Source organism: Oryctolagus cuniculus, chromosome 7 (assembly GCF_051225735.1).
Source record: "Oryctolagus cuniculus isolate XC-2025 breed Fujian yellow rabbit chromosome 7, ASM5122573v1, whole genome shotgun sequence".
NCBI classification, from domain to species: domain Eukaryota; kingdom Metazoa; phylum Chordata; class Mammalia; order Lagomorpha; family Leporidae; genus Oryctolagus; species Oryctolagus cuniculus.
This window is the reverse complement of record NC_142873.1, coordinates 47,711,421-47,730,595: the sequence shown is the minus strand read 5'-3', so window position 1 is coordinate 47,730,595 and position 19,175 is coordinate 47,711,421. Positions and strand designations below refer to the sequence as shown.

Sequence of the window (19,175 nt, the reverse complement as noted above, 5' to 3'; positions counted from 1 at the left end):
ACAGTGAAATCATTTTGATTTTTCTAATCCAAATGCCATAAGTAAATTATTTTAAGAAATGAGGGATCCTATAGACAAGTAGTTCTCAAATTTGAGTATACATCACACAGTCACCTAGAAGACCTGGTTAAAACATAGTTGTTAACACCTCCAAGACTTATTATTCATTAAGATTGGAACAGGCATTCGAGAATTTGAATATCTAACGAGTTACTAGGGTGATGCTGCTAATCCAGAGACCCATTGCACAGACCAAAAACCTGGTTACTGATCCATCCTCTACCACCCATGTGATCCTACTTAAGAGGTATTACCTGAGATATTAACCTTGGCTGCCCCAGCCCTGACAGAGTGATGGAAATATTCCTCCACTGATCTAGGCTCCAATTTAATCTAGTGGGATCGTTTTCTCACTCACCGTGGGAGTGTCCGAAACTTGATCCTGTTTTAGTTGAACTATTCATGAAGCTTCTGAGCTCAGTGTGGGAGTGGGGAAGGGACAGAGCTACCAACCACTCTCCTTTTGTAAGAGGGGGTTGATAAAAAGAGGAGAGGCTGCCAAGAGATGTGCTCAAGAGGCAGGAGACTCCTCCGACAGCAGCCAAATCCCGCCTTGGATATCACTCCCCCACAAGGTAAATAACTACCCTTATAGCCTTCCAGTGGAGTTTTCACTGAGAAAAAATGGAATAGTTTTCCAAGCTTCATAGCACCTTCCTATGAGCTTGGAGAATACTGGGGAAATGATTATGGGATGTAAAGAATTTTATTATTATTATTATTATTTAGAGCTTTTCTGGAAAAGAAACTTCCATGTGAAAGGGAACGTCTTGGGCATAGTCTTCTATAAAGCAAGTTGTGGGTGGGGGGACCTCTGATGATTTCTATTAGCCAGAGAATAACTTTGCTTTGTAAGGATTATAGTTCAAAACCTTTTTATTGTATTTCTTGACCCATCACCTCTCCCTTCACACTAACCTATAGCCAGGAGAGAAGAGCTGGGTCATTTTAGCTTGGGAGTTTCTTCAAGGGTAACAGGGCCCTGGAGGTGGGAAGTATGAAGTGATTTAGGATTGGAACACTGGGAAAGAGAGAGGTGATGGATCTCTCTGGAAGTGAGAGAGGAAGTGACTTTCCTGAGGCTTTATAATGCTGTTGCTCTGTTTCTTACATTAGCATGAATGAGCAGATGGATGCCCCGCCTCCTTTTCCCTCCTTTAGTCCTGAACAGTGCTGCTACTCATCTCAAACAAAACAGAAACCTTCAAAAGCACTTTTTTAAAAATCCTAGGACCGGTCTTCTCTTTGGAAAGCAGATTTTTGGATCTACCAGTCAGGATAGTGAGTCTCTCAAGACAAGCTGTTGCTCCCTAAGAGGTCTTTGAAGAAAGGAAACAGAATAGCCAGGTTCCAAGAATTTGCTGTGACCTTTTTCTCCCACTCAAAAAGTTTTTGACCTCAATTTGTATTCAAAACATTGTATTCTTTTTCTTAAAGAGAGACTTCCCTCCTCATAAAACCTGGGATCCCCCCATATGAAAATGAGAGCCAGGAATATACATGGCATACTTAGAAGCAAAATTATATCAGCCTTTATCTTTTTAAAGATTTATTTATTTGAGCCGGCGCCGTGGCTCAATAGGCTAATCCTCCACCTTGCGGCGCCGGCACACCGGGTTCTAGTCCCGGTTGGGGCGCCGGATTCTGTCCCGGTTGCCCCTCTTCCAGGCCAGCTCTCTGCTATGGCCAGGGAGTGCAGTGGAGGATGGCCCAGGTGCTTGGGCCCTGCACCCCATGGGAGACCAGGAAAAGCACCTGGCTCCTGGCTCCTGCCAGGATCAGCGCGGTGCGCCGGCTGCAGCGGCGGCCATTGGAGGGTGAACCAGCGGCAAAGGAAGACCTTTCTCTCTCTGTCTCTCTCACTGTCCACTCTGCCTGTCAAAAAAAAAAAAAAAAAAAAAAAAAAAAAAAAAGATTTATTTATTTATTTATTTGCAGGTAGAGTTACAGACAGTGAGAGGGAGAGACAGAGAGAAAGGTTCACCCCACCAAATGGCTGCTACGGCCAGAGCTATGCTGATCCGAAGCCAGGAACCAGGTGCTTCTTCCTGGTCTCCCACGTGGGTGCAGGCACCCAAGCACTTGGGCCATCCTCCACTGCCTTCCCGGGCCACAGCAGAGAGCTGGACTGGAAGAGGAGCAACCGGGGCTAGAACCCGGGACCATATAGGATTCCGGTGCCGCAGGATTAGCCAAGTGAGCCACGGCACCGGCCCTAAATATCAGCCTTTTTTTTTTTTTTTTTTTTTTTTTTTTTTTTTTTTTGACAGGCAGAGTGGACAGTGAGAGAGAGAGACAGAGAGAAAGGTCTTCCTTTGCCGTTGGTTCACCCTCCAATGGCCGCCGCGGCCGGCGCGCTGCGGCCGGCGCACCGCGTTGATCCGATGGCAGGAGCCAGGAGCCAGGTGCTTTTCCTGGTCTCCCATGGGGTGCAGGGCCCAAGGACTTGGGCCATCCTCCACTGCACTCCCTGGCCACAGCAGAGAGCTGGCCTGGAAGAGGGGCAACCGGGACAGAATCCAGCGCCCCGACCGGGACTAGAACCCAGTGTGCCGGTGCCGCTAGGCAGAGGATTAGCCTAGTGAGCCGCGGCACCAGCTATATCAGCCTTTTTACTTTCCTTTTTTATCCCCCAAAGAATTGTATTTTACTTTCTAAGGGGTAGGTGGAAAAATAGCAACCTAATAGGATCCAGATCAGTTTATTAGAACTTGGCAGCTGTGGGTGAGAAGTCTGAATCCCTAAACTACAGGGCTTCTGACTCAAGGTTCAGGAATCCAGTTTAATGAAATAAAGAAAAGGAGAATCAAAAAAGCTTGATGCCTTCTGATTTCCGGATTCTAAAAGTTTTCTATCTTTCTGTAGTGTTTGAAGGTACTGACAAAGGCCTTCCTCAAATCCCTTGTCTCATCAATTCCATGACCCTGCACTCTTGGGGTTCTTCTACTTGTAACTGTGCCTTCTGTGGCTCCTTGATATCTTTACTCTTCATTAATGCAGGCATGACTTTGTCTCCAATTCTGCTGTGGCCATCTCACTTACTATGATTTCCCTTATCCTATCCGTGGGTGACCCTCAATTCCAAAGATCTCGCTCAGAGAAAGACCCTTCATTTGCTGGTTCATCTCCCAAGTGCTTGCAATAGCTGGGGCTGGGCCAGGCCAAAGCCAGGAGCTGGACCCCTATAGGGGTTTTCCACGTGGGTGGCAGGGGCTCAAGTATTGAGCTATCACCTGCTGCCTCCTGGGGTGCGCTGTAGCTGGAAGCTGCATGGCAAGTGGCAGGCAGAGTAGCTGGGACTCTAACCCACAGCCTCTGATAAGGGACAGGCATCCCACATGGCAGCCCGGTCACTGATGGGCCTGAACACTGGCCCCCGTCTTGCTCTTCTCTACCCCTAACTTCCAGTCCCGTATTTCTGCCTCCTGAGCATGTTTAATCAGTACCTTAAATTCAACTTACCCCAGAAGGAATTTATCATAGTCTCTTAAAATATCTGTTATGTTTTCTCTTGTTGGAATAACTACAAATGTTCTTCTCATGTTGTGTGTTGTTTCCTGTCTCCAATACCTTTTACATGCTCTTGCCAGTTATTTTCCTAAAGCACAGCTTTAATAATTTACCTTCCTTCATTCAACAGGCATGAATTGTGTGTGCACAAACCCCAAGCACTGATACAGGCAATAATTCATGTGAGTATACCACATTGTTACAATGTGCCAGCCCTCTCCTAGGCACAGAAGCTATGCCATGGATATGACAGACACCTGACACATTCTAATTAGGGTCAGTGGGGTACACAGTAAGATATGACCCCAGTGCTCAGAGGTTTATCTGCTCAAAAACCTTTGATAATTCCCTTATGCCTGAAAGAGTAAAGTTCAAATTTTTTACCTTGCTTTGTAAGGTTTAATTTGATACTATCTCACACAAAAGAAGTTCATTATCTAGCTGAATGATCTTGAGTTTGTGTAGGTCTTTTACTCTGTATTGGACACTACATTTTATCTTTTATAAAGACATTATTTTCTTGAAAGGCAGAATGACAGAGAGATCTTCCATCCTCTGGTTCACTCCCCAGATGTCCACAACAGGAGCCAGAAACTCCACCTGGGTCTTCCAGGTGGATGGCAGGGACTCAAATACTTTAGCCACCACCCGCTTCCTCCCAGGTGCATTAGCAGAGAGCTGGGGGGAAAACAGAGGCAACCCCTTAGTCCCAGAAGCTCCAATATAAGATGTGGGTGTCCCATGTGGCAGCTTAACTCAGGTGTACAACACCCATCCTGGACATTACATTTTAAAAGGGGTAGCGACAAACTAGAACATACTCTGTGGAAATAAATAAAAATGATAGACCCTATCCTCTGAGAAATGATAAAATGTTGAAATTATTAACAAAACTAACAAGTACTTGATAGCCATATTTAAATTACTAGAAATTGTGGCCAACATTGTGGCACAGAGGGTTAATCCACCACCTGCAATGCTGGCTTCCCATTTGGGCGCCAGTTCCAGTCCCAGACGCTCCACTTCCAATCCAGCTCCCTGCTAATATACCTGGGAAAGCGGCAGTGAAGGATTTGAGGAAGGTCTTTGTCAGTACCTTCAAACACTACAGAAAGATAGAAAACTTTTAGAATCCGGAAATCAGAAGGCATCAAGCATTTTTGATTCTCCTTTTCCTTATTTCATTAAACTGGATTCCTGAACCTTGAGTCAGAAGCCCTGTAGTTTAGGGATTTACTTATTTATTTTAAAGAGAAAGTCACAGAAAGAACTCCCATCCTCCGGTTCACTCCCCAGATGCCCACGACTGCCAGAGCTAGCCCAGGTCAAAGCCAGAAGCCAGGAACTCAATCCAGGTCACCAACATGGGTGGCAGGGACCCAGCTACTCAAACCATCACTGCTGCCTCCCAGGGATTGCATTAACTGGAGTTAGAAGCTGGAGCTGAGTATTCAACCCAGGTACTCCTATATGGAATGCAAATGTCTTAAAACTGTGTCCTAATCATTAGGCTAAACACCCACCTCGGGAATAACTTCCTTACAGAAACTTCTGAAATAGAATGGACCGTCTTGGAAGATAGTGCCTGACCCCCCTGTTCCCCGAGGAATCCAAGCAGGGACTTCGCAGGAGTGATTAAAAGGCCGGTACAACAAGATGAGTTTAAAAGTTTCTTTCCAATGTGAGAGTCTAGGATTTTATACCTTTCATGTTCACGTATTACGAGCCCTACCACATTAAACTAAACACCATTTTTTTTAAAAGGTCCTAGGATTCCTCATCTCTATCACTGTTGCCTCGTTTGGCCCACTCTTTCCTTAATCCAGATAGACTTCAGCCACTACCTATGAACAGACTTCTACGACTAGTCCAACCCCCAGCGGAGTTTGTTAAACATTCTCTAAGCCCAAGAAAAGCAGTGTTTCTTTGGCCATTGACACCCCCACACCAACAAACAGTTCACACTAGGTGTGGGCATTTTTCTATCCTATGCTATGAGACGATTGAAAAAGTCAGTACCTATGGATTTTGATCCTCTAGAAGTTCATATTTATGAAAGAATATCCAGTTAATTGTAGGCTCATATGCCTGCCAGATTCTTTCCAATCTGATACAAAAATCTAATTCTGTGATTTTCAAGTTTAAAAGCTTCCCGCTGGTTGTAAAATTGAATCCAGAGTCTCTAATGTGCATCCCGGGACCCCTGAGAGGCAGCCATGGCTTCTCCCTCGTGCCTGTTCTTCAGCAGGTGAATTCATCTCAAATGCCTGGGGAATAATTTTGTTTCTCAAAGATGCTATTCAGTTCTCCCTCTCACGTCTTTACTTGGAATATCTTCCCTTCCTTCCCCCTTTCTCACTTCTACTTGTTTGGTAAACATAGTCATCAGGCCTCAGTTCAGTTCATGTGCTTGCCTCTCCTGTAAAACCTTCTTGGATTCTTCTTTTGGGCCCCTTTCACATTTTTAGCAGCAATTCGTTTGTTAATTATTTGTCTTTCAGAAAAATGTATATTTTTCCCTTTAATTTTATAAAGTTGAGAGAGTTTACATGGGACGTCAGCATCGCAGCTGGCAGCTTGACATGTTAGGCTACAACTCCAGGCCCCCAGTAATTTACTTTTCTACTCTGCTTCTGATCCAGCTTCCTGCTACTGTGCATCCTGGGAGGCAGCAGCACTTGGGTCCCTGCCACCAACCTGGATAGAGTTCCGGGCTCCTGGCTTTGGCCTGGTCCAGCCCTAGCTGTTGTGGGCATTTAGGGAATGAACCAGTGGATGAAGATCGATCTCTCTCTCTCTCTCTCCACCTCCCATCTTTTGTATATAAAAAAAAATAGGGGCGCCGTGGCTCACTTGGTTAATCCTCCACCTGCAGCACCGGCATCCCATATGGGTGCCGGTTTGAGTCCTGGTTGCTCCTCTTCCAGTTCAGCTCTCTGCTGTGGCCCAGGAGGGCAGTGGAGGATGGCCCGGGTGCTTGGGCCCCTGCACCCACATGGGAGACCAGGAAGAAGCTCCTGGCTCCTGGCTTCGGATCGGCACAGCATTGGCCATAGCAGCCATTTGGGGAGTGAATCAACAGAAGGAAGACCTTTCTCTCTGTCTGTCTCTCTCACTGTCTATAACTCTACCTGTCAAATTTTAAAAAAAGTAAATAAATTAAAAAAAAAAACCACAGAAACAATATGTTTAGTTACACATGAGCACATCAAAAAAAAAAAAAGAACCTCAAAAGGATTACACAATATAAATAAAAGCATGAATTTGCTACGTGTAGGCCCCAGGCTCTACAGATGTTCAATAAATCCAACTTGTTAATTACATTATTAAAACATCCTATGTTGATTTTTGTATAGGTTGAACTATTAATATTTGAAAAGTATAATGGTGGATTTTATGAATTTCTTTCTCTAGTTTTATTGTTTACTTGTTTCTCTTGAGCTATTATTTTAGATACATACAATTTAGAACTATTATATTGTCCTGCTGAATTAAACCCTTTATCATTATCTATTACACCTCTTTATCCCTGTGAATGCTTTTTGTCTTGAGGTCCATTTTCTCTGATACTCATTTAGCTCCTCAGTTTTGTTTTGGTAAATATTAACCCAGTATGTCTCTTTCTATACCTTTTATTTGCCAGCATTCTATGCATACAAGTTTTAAGTGGTTCTTTTTTAAACAGCACATGGCTGGATTCGGGCCAAAACCCAAAAGGTGGAGGTTTAGCATTTTTTGGTCTGCCCAGCGTCCACAAATGCTTCCTGCTAAAGGAGAGGCTTCCTTTACAGGAATCTGTGAGAGCCAGAACCTCATTCCCACTACAGAAGCCTAGAGAAACCAAATATTGCCTCTTCCACTCCCTGGCAGCCAAGGTGCTGGTGCGTGACTCAGCCGTGATCAGTCGGATGCTCCAGCCAGGGCCTGGAATACTGAGTGACACAAAGATGACACAATTTATAATTCAGGCATGGCAGAGGCACCAGTATCCAGTCACGGTAGCAACAGTCCTCTGCCACAGCAGTGTCTGGTGGTCAATGTCTGGTGCCAGCCTTGCCCTAACCACACTCTTCCCTTGCTGACCTTGACCGTGGTTCCTAGTGCTGACTTCTCTTGCTTTCTCCCCATTTATATGACTAGTTGTCCTTCTGAGAGCTGTTTGATTTCTTTATAATAAATATCTTTTCTGTTTGGGTAAGGGAGAGATCCCATTTTTGTTGCTTGCAAACGAGAATCCTGACTGATACAAAAATGCTTGTTTTTTTCCCTCTGGAATGGAGAAGGGAGAGATGATACCTAGGGGATGTATGTGAGGATGGATTTGCTGGAGCCATTCCTAATACCATAAGGAAAATGAACCTGGGGATAAAAATCAACGTGAAAGAAAGACAGGGTTAAGAAAAGCCATAGGGCCGGCGCCGCGGCTCACTAGGCTAATCCTCCGCCTAGCGGCGCCGGCAAACCGGGTTCTAGTCCCGGTTGGGGCGCCGGATTCTGTCCCAGTTGCCCCTCTTCCAGGCCAGCCCTCTGCTGTGGCCAGGGAGTGCAGTGGAGGATGGGCCAGGTGCTTGGGCCCTGCACCCCATGGGAGACCAGGAAAAGCACCTGGCTCCTGGCTCCTGCCATCGGATCAGCGCGGTGCGCCGGCCGCAGCGGCCATTGGAGGGTGAACCAATGGCAAAGGAAGACCTTTCTCTGTCTCTCTCTCTCGCTGTCCACTCTGCCTGTCAAAAAAAAAAAAAAAAAAAAAGCGCCATAAACATGTGAAGGCAGAACCCAGGTAAGACCTTCATGAGTCAATAGATTCCATGTATTTTTTAAGTCTCACTTGAGTGGGCTTTTCTGTCACGTGCAACCAAAAGCATCCTACCTGACACCTTTCTATTTTGTCTCTGAGGAGGAATCCTCCCCTTGATTCTGTGGCAGCCTTTCAGCAGTGATTCTATTTCTCTTCTTTCTGTCCTAATGGAATTTTTCATAAATGATTTAAAATCTTAGCGTCTTCAATATCACACTTCCCTTTCCTTTTTTTTTTTTTTTTTTTTTTTTTTTTTTTTTTGACAGGCAGAGTGGACAGTGAGAGAGAGAGAAAGGTCTTCCTTTTCCGTTGGTTCACCCTCCAATGGCCACCGGGTTGGCGCGCTGCGGCCAGCACATCGCACTGATCCAAAGCCAGGAGCCAGGTGCTTCTCCTGGTCTCCCATGCGGGTGCAGGGGCCCAAGCACTTGGGCCATCCTTCACTGCACTCCTGGACCACAGCAGAGAGCTGGCCTGGAAGAGGGGCAACCGGGACAGAATCCGGTGCCCCGGCCGGGACTAGAACCCGATATGCCAGCACCACAGGCAGAGAATTAGCCTATTGAGCCACAGCGCCAGCCTTCTCTTGTCTTAATTCAAGGCCATGGCTACATCTCAAAGTCATTCAGTTCCCAGCATCTTTACAGAAATCTGGAAGGTGCAAGGTTATATTTATTCACTGAAGATATTTATTGAATATCTAGTAGATCCCAGACTTTTAGAATAAAAAACAAATTAGGGGCCGGCGCCGTGGCTCAACAGGCTAATCTTCCGCCTTGCAGTGCTGGCACACCGGGTTCTAGTCCTGGTCAGGGCACCAAATTCTGTCCCAGTTGCCCCTCTTCCAGGCCAGCTCTCTGCTGTGGCCCAGGAATGCAGTGGAGGATGGTCCAAGTGCTTGGGCCCTGCACCCCATGGGAGACCAGGAGAAGTACCTGGCTCCTGCCTTTGGATCAGCGTGGTGTGCCGGCTGCGGCGGCCATTGGAGGTTGAACCAACAGCAAAGAAAGACCTTTCTCTCTGTCTCTCTCTCTCACTGTCCACTCTGCCTGTCAAAAAAAAAAAAAAAAAAAAAAAAAATTAGGTATGGTCCCTATCATCATATTGGGTTACTGTTTTTTTTTTTTCCAGAAAACACAGACATTAAAGTATTTATAATAAACTATATTGAACTTATAAATAGATCTCCCTGGAATTTAATACTTAAGGTAAAGCCTAAAAGTTGCATATAGAGTGAGAATAATGCAAAGAGAATGTTAATGGGAAAGGCTTGAAGGCGAAGTGGGATCAAACAAAATTCATAGAAATATGAGAAAGCCATTATCTGCTGCCTCCCAGCATTGTTGGGTCAAAAAGTACAAGGAGAAGGAGGTAAGAAGCAAGGTTAGACCGATTTGTGGAGAGTCTTGGAGCCCATTAAGAAGACTGAAGATGGGACCGGCATTGTGGCACAGCAGATTAAGCTGCCACCTGCTACGCCAGCATCCAAGTGGGCACCAGTTTGAGTCCCAGCTGCTCCTCTTCCGATCCAGCTCCCTGAAAATGCACCTGAGAAAGCAGTGCAAGAGGGCCTAGGTACTTGGGATCCTGCCACCCATGTGGGAGACTCAGATGGAGTTACAGGTTCCCGGCTTCAGCCTGGCCCAGCCCCAGCTGTTGTGGCTACCTGGGGGGAGTGAACCAGAGCTGATATCTCTCTCTCTCTATCTCTCTCTCTCTCTCTCTCAAATAAATAAATAAATATTTTAATTAAAAGAAAGACAAGACAATAGGAAGCTGGGGAAGGATTTTGATCAGATGACAGATCAATTTGCCTTTATCACTGTGCTTTGGAAGGGAATAAGAGTGTTATAGGAAAGTTAAGGGTGTTTTTTTTTTTTTTTTTTTACAGGAGCCTGGCATTTGATGGTCTAGAGTACAGTAGTGGAAATAGAGATACAGAGACAGGAATTGATTTGAAAGATATTTTCACAGCAAGCTCAGAAGGGAATTGACAGACACTTCAATTTGGAAAAAGTGCATCTGACCATGCTCTGAAAGAAGACTGTAGAAGAAATAAGACACACAAATAATGTTATATATGTGTCAATAATGTATATGCCTTAAAGATGGTACAAATATCTACCAATCTTCCCATATTTTTTAACTATTGGGAGGGCTCCAAACCAATTTTCTATTAATAATTTTCTCTGTCTTTGGACCACTTCCTTGCAATTCTTTGCCAACTCACAACTCTCCACAACTTTTGATATTGTTTCAGACAGCAATTTAGCTCCTATATGCCCAATTAATCTTTTACCAAGTAAGATTTTAGCTTTATCTGTATGAACCAAAAGGCCCATTAAACTATTCTCCAAAACAAACCTATCAACAATTTTTCACTCTAGGCTGGGAAAATGCTCAGGCCTCTTTTTCTCATGAGGTGATTTTTATGGATTCCTCCAAAATTCCCCCATCAGGTTTACCTAACCGCAGAGTCAGTATGTCTGTCCTCTGGCTAGCCATGTGGGGAGTGACCCAGCAGATGGAAGACCTCTCTCTCTCTTTCTCTCTCTCTGCCTCTGCCTCTCTGTAACTCTGCCTTTCAAATAAATAAACAAAACTTTTTAAAAAAATATACTCATGAACAAATGAGTGAATCAATGAATAAAGCTCTCCTTGAAGATAGAGGAAATGAAAGTTGAAAACTATCAGAAAGTGGCCGGCGCTGTGGCTCACTTGGTTAATCCTCCGCCTGCGGCGCTGGCATCCCATATGAGCACTGGTTCTAGTCCCAGTTGCTCCTCTTCCAGGTCAGCTCTCTGCTGCGGCCCGGGAAGGCAGTGGAAGATGGCCCAGGTCCTTGAGCCCTGTACCCGCATGGGAGACCAGGAGGAAGCACCCAGCTCCTGGCTTTGGATAGGCGCAGCACCGGCCATGGCGGCCACTGGGGGGTGAACCAACAGAAGGAAGACCTTTCTCTCTGTCTGTCTCTCTCACTGTCTATAACTCTACCTGTCAAATAAAAAAAAATTTTTTTTTATTTTTATTTTTTTATTTTTTGACAGGCAGAGTGGACAGTGAGAGAGAGAGAGACAGAGAGAAAGGTCTTCCTTTTGCCGTTGGTTCACCCTCCAATGGCCGCTGCGGCCGGCGCACCGCGCTGATCCGATGGCAGGAGCCAGGAGCCAGGTGCTTTTCCTGGTCTCCCATGGGGTGCAGGGCCCAAGCACCTGAGCCATCCTCCACTGCACTCCCTGGCCACAGCAGAGAGCTGGCCTGGAAGAGGGGCAACCGGGACAGAATCCGGCACCCCAACCGGGACTAGAACCTGGTGTGCTGGCGCCGCTAGGCGGAGGATTAGCCTAGTGAGCCGCGGCGCCGGCCAAATAAAAAAAATTTTAAAAAAAGAAAACTATCAGAAGGATTCATCAGAGTGGTTGAAGCCATTAAGGATAGGCAGATGTCTTTGAGACCCTCCAATTCCAGCACTGTATATTAATTGCTCATCACAAAGAAAAAAAAAGAAAATGATAAATTTCATTATGTTTTGGAAAAAAAAAAACACAAAAACAAAAGACAACTGAAAAATAGAAGAAGAGATTTACAATATATACCAAATGTTAAGTCCTAACATACCTACTATATTCACAACATTTAAAATTGAGGTGCGTAGGGTGGTTGTTGTGGTGCAGTAGGTTAAACTGCCACTAGAGATACCTGCATCCTGTATCAGAGCACCTGTTAAGAGTTCCCATCCAGCTTCCTGCTTATATACCTGGGAAGGCAGCAGAAGATGGCCCAACTTTGTTAAATGATTAAACATAGAGCTACTTACTATATGACCTAGTAATCCACTCCTAGGTGCACACCAAGGAAAAATGAACACATGTGTTCATGTTCAGGGGCCGGCCCTATGGCAAGCGGGTTAAAGCCCTGGTCTGAAGCACCGGCATCCCGTGAAAAGGGCGCCAGTTCTAGTCCCAGCTGTTCCTCTTCCCATCCACCTCTCTGCTATGGCCTGGAAAAGCAGTAGAAGATGGCCCAAGTCCTTGGGCCCCTGCACCTGCATGGGAGACCCGGAAGAAGCTCCTGGCTCCTGGCTGTAGATTGGTGCAGCTCTGGCCATTGAAGCCAAGTGGGGAGCAAACCAGCGGATGGAAGACCTCTCTCTTCATCTCTGCCTCTCTGTAATTCTGTCTTTCAAATAAACAAAATAAATCTTTAAAAAAAAAGTTCATGGTCACAACAATGTTATTCATTTTTAAAGGATTTTATTTATTTGAAAGGCGGAGTGACAGAGAAGGAGAGAGAGATAGAAGTCTTCCATCCACTGATTCACTCCCCAAATGACCCCAATGTCTGGAGTTGGACCCATCAGACGCCAGGAGCCAGGCGTTGCTTCTGGGTCTCCCACGTAAGTGCAGTGGCCCAAGGACGTGGGCCATCTTCCACTGCTTTCCCAGGCCATAGCAGAAAGCTGGATTGGAAGTGGAGCAGCCGGGACTGGAACTGGTGCCCATATAGGATGCTGGCACTGCAGGCGGTGGCTTTACCTGCTATGCCACAGGACTGGCCCCATTAGAGATTTCTGAAGTTGGAAAGACTTTAGAACAATTTGCGCTAGCAGGCTTTGTAGGTTCCTTACTGAAGCATGCTAGGAGGAAAAGGTAGCCATTCCCCCTGACCCATCCCAGTCCAGCGTATCATCTTGAAGGACTTCAGATGTGCTATAGCTTGAGCATGATTTGGCTTCCACAGAATCTTAAACCCCAAAGTCATAGTTAATGGTACTAGGAGGATAGAAACTTCATCCAATCGTGGCGTTTAGAGGTGGGGCCTTTGAGAAATGATTAGATTGGATTAGGTTGTGTGTGAGAGGGGAGCCCCAATGATCAAATCACGGTGACTTACAAGGAAAGACAAGGGGGGAAAGAGATGGGAACAGCTGATTAATGGGTATAAGCTATAGTTGGACAGGAGTAAGAAATCCTGGTGTCCCATTGCACAGAAGGGTGACTATAGATAATGATAACACTGTTGTGGTTCTTTTGGGGTGATGAAAATGTTCTAAAATTAGATTATGATGATTGCACAGTTCTGAGTATACTAAAAATATTTAATTCTATACTTTAAATAGGTGAACTTTATAAATTATAACCCAATAAATGTGTTAAAAATAAAACTAAAAAAAGACATACATACTGGATGCATGCTCTCCACCTGCCTTGTGACAGCCTGTACTACCTCCAGGATCTATCAGCAACAATGACATCAGATACCAAAGTAATGGGCTGCCTGATGCTGGAGCCTGAACCTTCAAAGCTGAGTTGCAATAAACCTTCTTCCTTCATAAGCAGCTTGTCTTAATTATTTCATTATAGTAACAAAATCCACACAACACAAAGTATCTTAGAATAAGCAGAGGGGCTGGCACTGTGGCATAGCAGGTATAGCCACTGCCTTCAGTGCCAGCATCCCATTCAGGATCCCACCTGCGCCAGTTCCAATCCAGCTTCCATGCTAGTGCACCTGGGAAAGCAGTTAATGATGGTCCAAGTTCTTGGGCCCTTGCTTTCATGTGGGAGACCTGGAAGAAGCTCCAGGCTCCTGGCTTTGGATCAATCCAACTGCAGCCATCATAGCCATTTGGGGAGTGAACCAGTAAATGGAAGACCCCTCTCTCTCTCTCTCTAGCTCTTGCTCTTGCTTTCTTTCTACCTCTGCTTCTCTGTAACTCTGCCTTTCAAATAAATGAATAAATCTTTAAAGAAGAAGGAGGAGGAGGAGGAGGAGGAGGAGCAGGAGCAGGAGCAGGAGCAGTGGGCAGTGCTAGACCACTGTATCCAGCAATGAGACATTCAACCTGAGTTTAGGGTGGCAGAATAAGAAATAGGCAGCACCAATTTATGGGGTCTTCAATGACAGAAAAGTTCAGAGTGAAGATAAACATTACTCAGAAAAAAAAAATACACCTTTTTTTTTTCTTTGACAGGCAGAGTGGATAGTGAGAGAGAGAGACAGACAGAGAAAGGACTTACTCTGCCATTGGTTCACCCCCCAATGGCCGCTACGACCAGCGCACCAGGTGCTTCTCCTGGTCTCCCACACAGGTGCAGGGCCCAAGGACTTGGGCCATTCTCCACTGCACTCCTGGGCCACAGCAGAGAGCTGGCCTGGAAGAGGGGCAACTGGGACAGAATCCGGTGCCCCAACTGGGACTAGAACCTGGTGTGCCAGCACCGCAGGCGGAGGGTTAGCCTATTGAGCCGCGGCACCGGCCAAATACACCTTTCACTCAGGTCACCTACTCACTCACAGTTGGCCACAACTGAATCCACTAAGTAGAGAAATGCTTCACATCTCTCCTGCATTCCTCCCTGGTCCTACACACTAGAGGAGCTGGAGCATGGGAGAGGAGGACGAGCTAGAAATTTAGAGGTTTGGTAGCAGTTAAGATGCCAGTTAGAATGCCAGCATCTGATACCCAGTGCACAGGTTTGAGTCCTAACTCCACTCTTAATTCTAGCTTTTGCTAATACGCACACCGGGAGGCAAGGTAATGGCTCAAGTAGTTGGATCTCTGCCACCCATGGGGGAGACTTGAATTGAATTATTGGCTCTCAGCTTCACTGGGACATTTTGGGGAGTGAACCAGCAGATGGGAGGCCACACCTCCATCCAGATGTCTGTCTCTTTCTTATTCTCTGACTGACTTTCAAATAATTGTTTTAAAGATTTATTTTATTAATTTAAGATTTATTTTATTTATTTGAAAGGCAGAGTTAACAGAGAAGCAGAGGAAGAGAGAGAAAGGTCTTCCTTCCGTTGGTTCACTCCCCAAATGGCTGCAACAGCCAGAGCTGAGCTGATCCGAAGCCAGGAGCCAGGAGCTTCTTCCGGGTCTCCCACGTGGGTGCTGGATTGGTAGTGGAGCAGCCATGACTTGAACTGGCATCCATTTGGGATGCCTGCACTGCAGGCGGCAGCTTTACCCGCTACGCCACAGTGCCGACCCCGCCAATAAATCTTTTTAAAAGATTGAAAGGTAGGGCCAGCGCTGTGGCTCAATGAGTTAAAGCCCCGGCCTGCAGAGCCTGCATCCCATACAGGTGCCGGTTCAAGACCCAGATGCTCCATTTCTGATCCCTCTCTCTACTATGGCCTGGAAAAGCAGTAGAAGATGGCCCAAGTTCTTGGGCCCCTGCACCCATGTGGGAGACCTGGCAGAAGCTCCTGGCTTCAGATCAGTGCAGCTCTAGCTGTTGTGGCCATTTGGGAGTGAACTGCAGATGGAAAACTTTCCTCTGTCTCTCCCTCTCACTGTAACTCTGTCTTTCAAATAAATAAATCTTTAAAAAAAAAAAAAAGTTGAAAGTTTATGTGGCCAGCATTGTGATATAGCAGGTTAAACCACCACCTGAGATACTGGCATTCTATATGGGTGCTGGTTTGAGTCCTGGCTGCCACTTCTGATCCAGCTCCCTGCTTACGCCCCTGGGAAAGCAGCAGGTGATGGCCCAAGTACTTGGGGCTCTGCCAACCATGTGGGAAACCCGGATGAAGCTACTGGCTCCTGGCTCCTTTATAGCCATTTTAGGAATAAACCAGCACATAGAAGATCTTTTGCTCTCTCTGTCTCTCCCTCTCTTTCTCTGTAACTCTTTGAAATAAAATAAATCATTTCTGGGGCCGGCGTTGTAGTATGGAGGATTAAGCTGCCACCCGCAATGCCAGTATGCCATATGGGCAACAGTTCATGTCCCAGCTGCTCCATTTCCAATCCAGCCCCCTGCTAATGGCTTGGGAAAAGCAGCAGAGGATGGCCCAAATATTTGTGCCCTGCCACCCATGTGGGAGACCTGGATAAAGCCCCTGGCTCCTGGCTTCAGCCTGGCCCAGCCTGGGTTGTTGTGGCCATTTGGGGAGTGAACTAACGTATGGAAGATCTCTCTCTCTCTCTCTCTCTCTCTGTGTGTGTGTGTGTGTGTCTCCCTCTCTCTGTAACTCTGACTTTCAAATAAATACATAAATCTTTAAAAATAAACAAAAGTAAAATAAACCTTTTTAAAAAATATGCATTAAACCTGGACTGAACTGGGTGTGAATTTATCCACTTGAAATAGGTGCATGCATTTGAATGAACTGAAATAAACACTGCAAGTTATTAGCACCCTACAAGTGCTTCTAAAATAAATCTGGCTTTTTTTTTTTTCAATCCTTGGTCATTTTTGGTTACCTACACAGTGTTCGTAAGGAAATGCATACAGGCTGGTAAACTTGCTTTATTGTCTTTTGTTTAGGAATATGACGCATCTGATACACGTGAGGAGGTAGCTGCTGCTGGATGACAGTAACGAGGTGCATCTCTCCATGGAAGATTCAAGCCTGGCTAGCAGTGTGGACGTGGACAAAGGCTTTGCCATCGCCTTTGTTGTTCTTCTGTTTCTATTCCTAATAGTGATGATCTTTCGGTGTGCCAAGTTGGTGAAGAATCCCTATGAGGCCACCTCCACCACCGCAGAATCATCTCTGAGCTGAAGTATTAAGCCTGGTGGACCCCTTCTCACCGGAGATCTGGAAGCTTTTATATAGACTTTTATGATCCAAACTTTGTATTATTTCACCTCCCTGTTTCTCAGCCTTCTCAGTCTTGCATTCCACAATGGGCACATGAGAGTGAGTCAAGAATAATAAGAGGAAATGAAATACAAGCCAGTTTGCATTGTTCCTCTTCAGGGAAATGGTTACAAAAATGGGTCAAAGACAGGTTGAACTTATTGGCCCGAGTGAGGCCATGAGTTTCAATTCTCTGGTATCTAATGTCCTTAGGATGGGACAGTGGGTCATAATTTTATGATGCAATGTAACAATATATCATGTTTGGTAAGGCCCATTTAAACTAGCTTACCCAGGGTAAGACGTGAATGGTTCCTTTACCTGATAAAAAAATAAAATCAGCAGTGCCCTATGACAAGAGTCTACCAAAACCTTTCTAGCATGAGAAGTTTTGCAAATTCCACTATTCTCAAGTGAGTAGAGCTCTATAGTAGAAGAGAATGAAATTTGTCTCGGATGAATCCCATAATTTCTCTCTGCTCAAATATCGTCCTCTATAAAATACCATGTATTGAGTTGAATCTGGACTCCAGAACCTAAGAATGTCAACTTATTTGGAAAACAATCTTTGCAGATATAATTACGAACCTTAAGGTAATTGAGCCTTGGGGTAGGTATTTGGCCCAGTGGTTAAGATACCTGTATCACACAGCAAAGTGCCTGGGTTTGATACTTGGCCCTAGCTCCAACTTCAGCTCCTGACTCCAGCTTCCCGCTAATGTAGGCCCTGGGAAGCAGTGGTGATAGCTGCCACCCATGTGGGAGACCTAGATAATATTCCTGACTCCCATCCTCAGCCCCAGCCAAACCCTGCCACTTTAGGCATTTGGGGAGCAAGCCAGCAGATGGGGGAGCACTCTCCTCTTCCTGCTAATTCCTTCCTCTCTCTCTGCTTCTCAAATGAATAAAAATATACTCATCCTAGGTTGTCTAGGTGATCCCTAAATCCAATGAAAGTATCCTTGTTAAGGAAGGGGAGGGGAAGGGAGGGGAGGGGAGGGGAGGGAAAAGAGGGGCTGGAGTTGCCGATCAGCAGGTTAAGCTGCCACTTTAGACGCTGGCATCCCATATCAGAACTCCCGTTTGAGTCTCAACGCTCTACTTCTCATCCAGCATTTCTGCTAATGCGCCCAAGAAGGTAGCAGATGAAGGTCCCAATACTTGGTCCCCTGGCACTCATGTTGCAAACCGGTATGGCGTTCTGGATTTGCTTTGACCTCACCCAGCCCTGGCTGGTGCAGCCATTTGGGGAGAGAGCGCTTTCTTTCTCTTTCTCACTCTTCCATTCAAATATATAAGTGAACAAATCTTTTAAAAGCATAAAAGAGGAGAAGATACAGGGAGACAGGGGGAACGGCCATGTGAATATGGAGGCAGAGATTGGACTGATGCAGCCCCAAGTGATGGAACCTGTGCCCAGAACCACCAGAAACAGCCTTTGGTGACCATACAGCTAACACCTTAAGTTTGGATCTCTAGTATCCAGAAACATGAGAGAACAAATTTCTGTTGCTTCGAACCTCCCAGTGTGTAATTTGCTATGGCAGTCCCTGGAAGCTGTTGCATAATATGTTATGATCACAGAGATCATCAGTCCAGGGACCTTTAAAGAGAAAAGAGAAGGAAATCATAGTGTGTTCTGTTCAGAGTCCGAAGTTAGGGAAACGTATAGAGTGGGCTACAGTCCAATTGGCAGTAAAGTCCATCTGGGTTGCTGACCAAGGCGCAGTGTGGCTTTGGCTGAAGAGCATTGGTTCTAACACAGCAAGTGATGGAGAATTAAAGCCCTCACATCTAATTCTAGGCAACAGTAACCTAGCATGATGAATGTGGACAGAGAACTGTAACTTTGGACTCTAAATGGTGAGGCATCAATCGGATTTTTGTAGGGAAATTGGGCCAGCAAGCAGTTACTTCAGAGGAGACATGTATCTACACAATACAATGGACTTTTTTATCCATGGGCTTTACATCCATAGATTCAACCAATGTGGATCAACATTTGGAAAAATGATTGTGTCTGCACTGAACATGTATGGATTTTTTTCCCTAAACAATAGTGTAACAACTATTTACATTGTATTTGCATTGTATTATACATAATCTAAAGATAGATACAGTATGTGAGAAGATGTGCACAAGTTATATGCAAATACTACACCATTTTCTTAAAGATTGATTTATTTATTGCTGAGGTAGAGTTAGAGAG

The 19,175-nt window shown here is 45.4% G+C and overlaps 1 long non-coding RNA gene across 1 annotated transcript; it reads left to right on the top strand.

The window, feature by feature from the left end:
- The first annotated feature begins 449 nt into the window (after positions 1-449).
- On the top strand, positions 450-17,321 carry LOC103350062 (cortexin domain containing 2). The gene is made up of 3 exons (XR_007923868.3): positions 450-635; positions 3,701-3,752; positions 16,651-17,321. It is a non-coding gene; the product is annotated as a cortexin domain containing 2 (long non-coding RNA).
- The last annotated feature ends 1,854 nt before the right edge of the window (positions 17,322-19,175 follow it).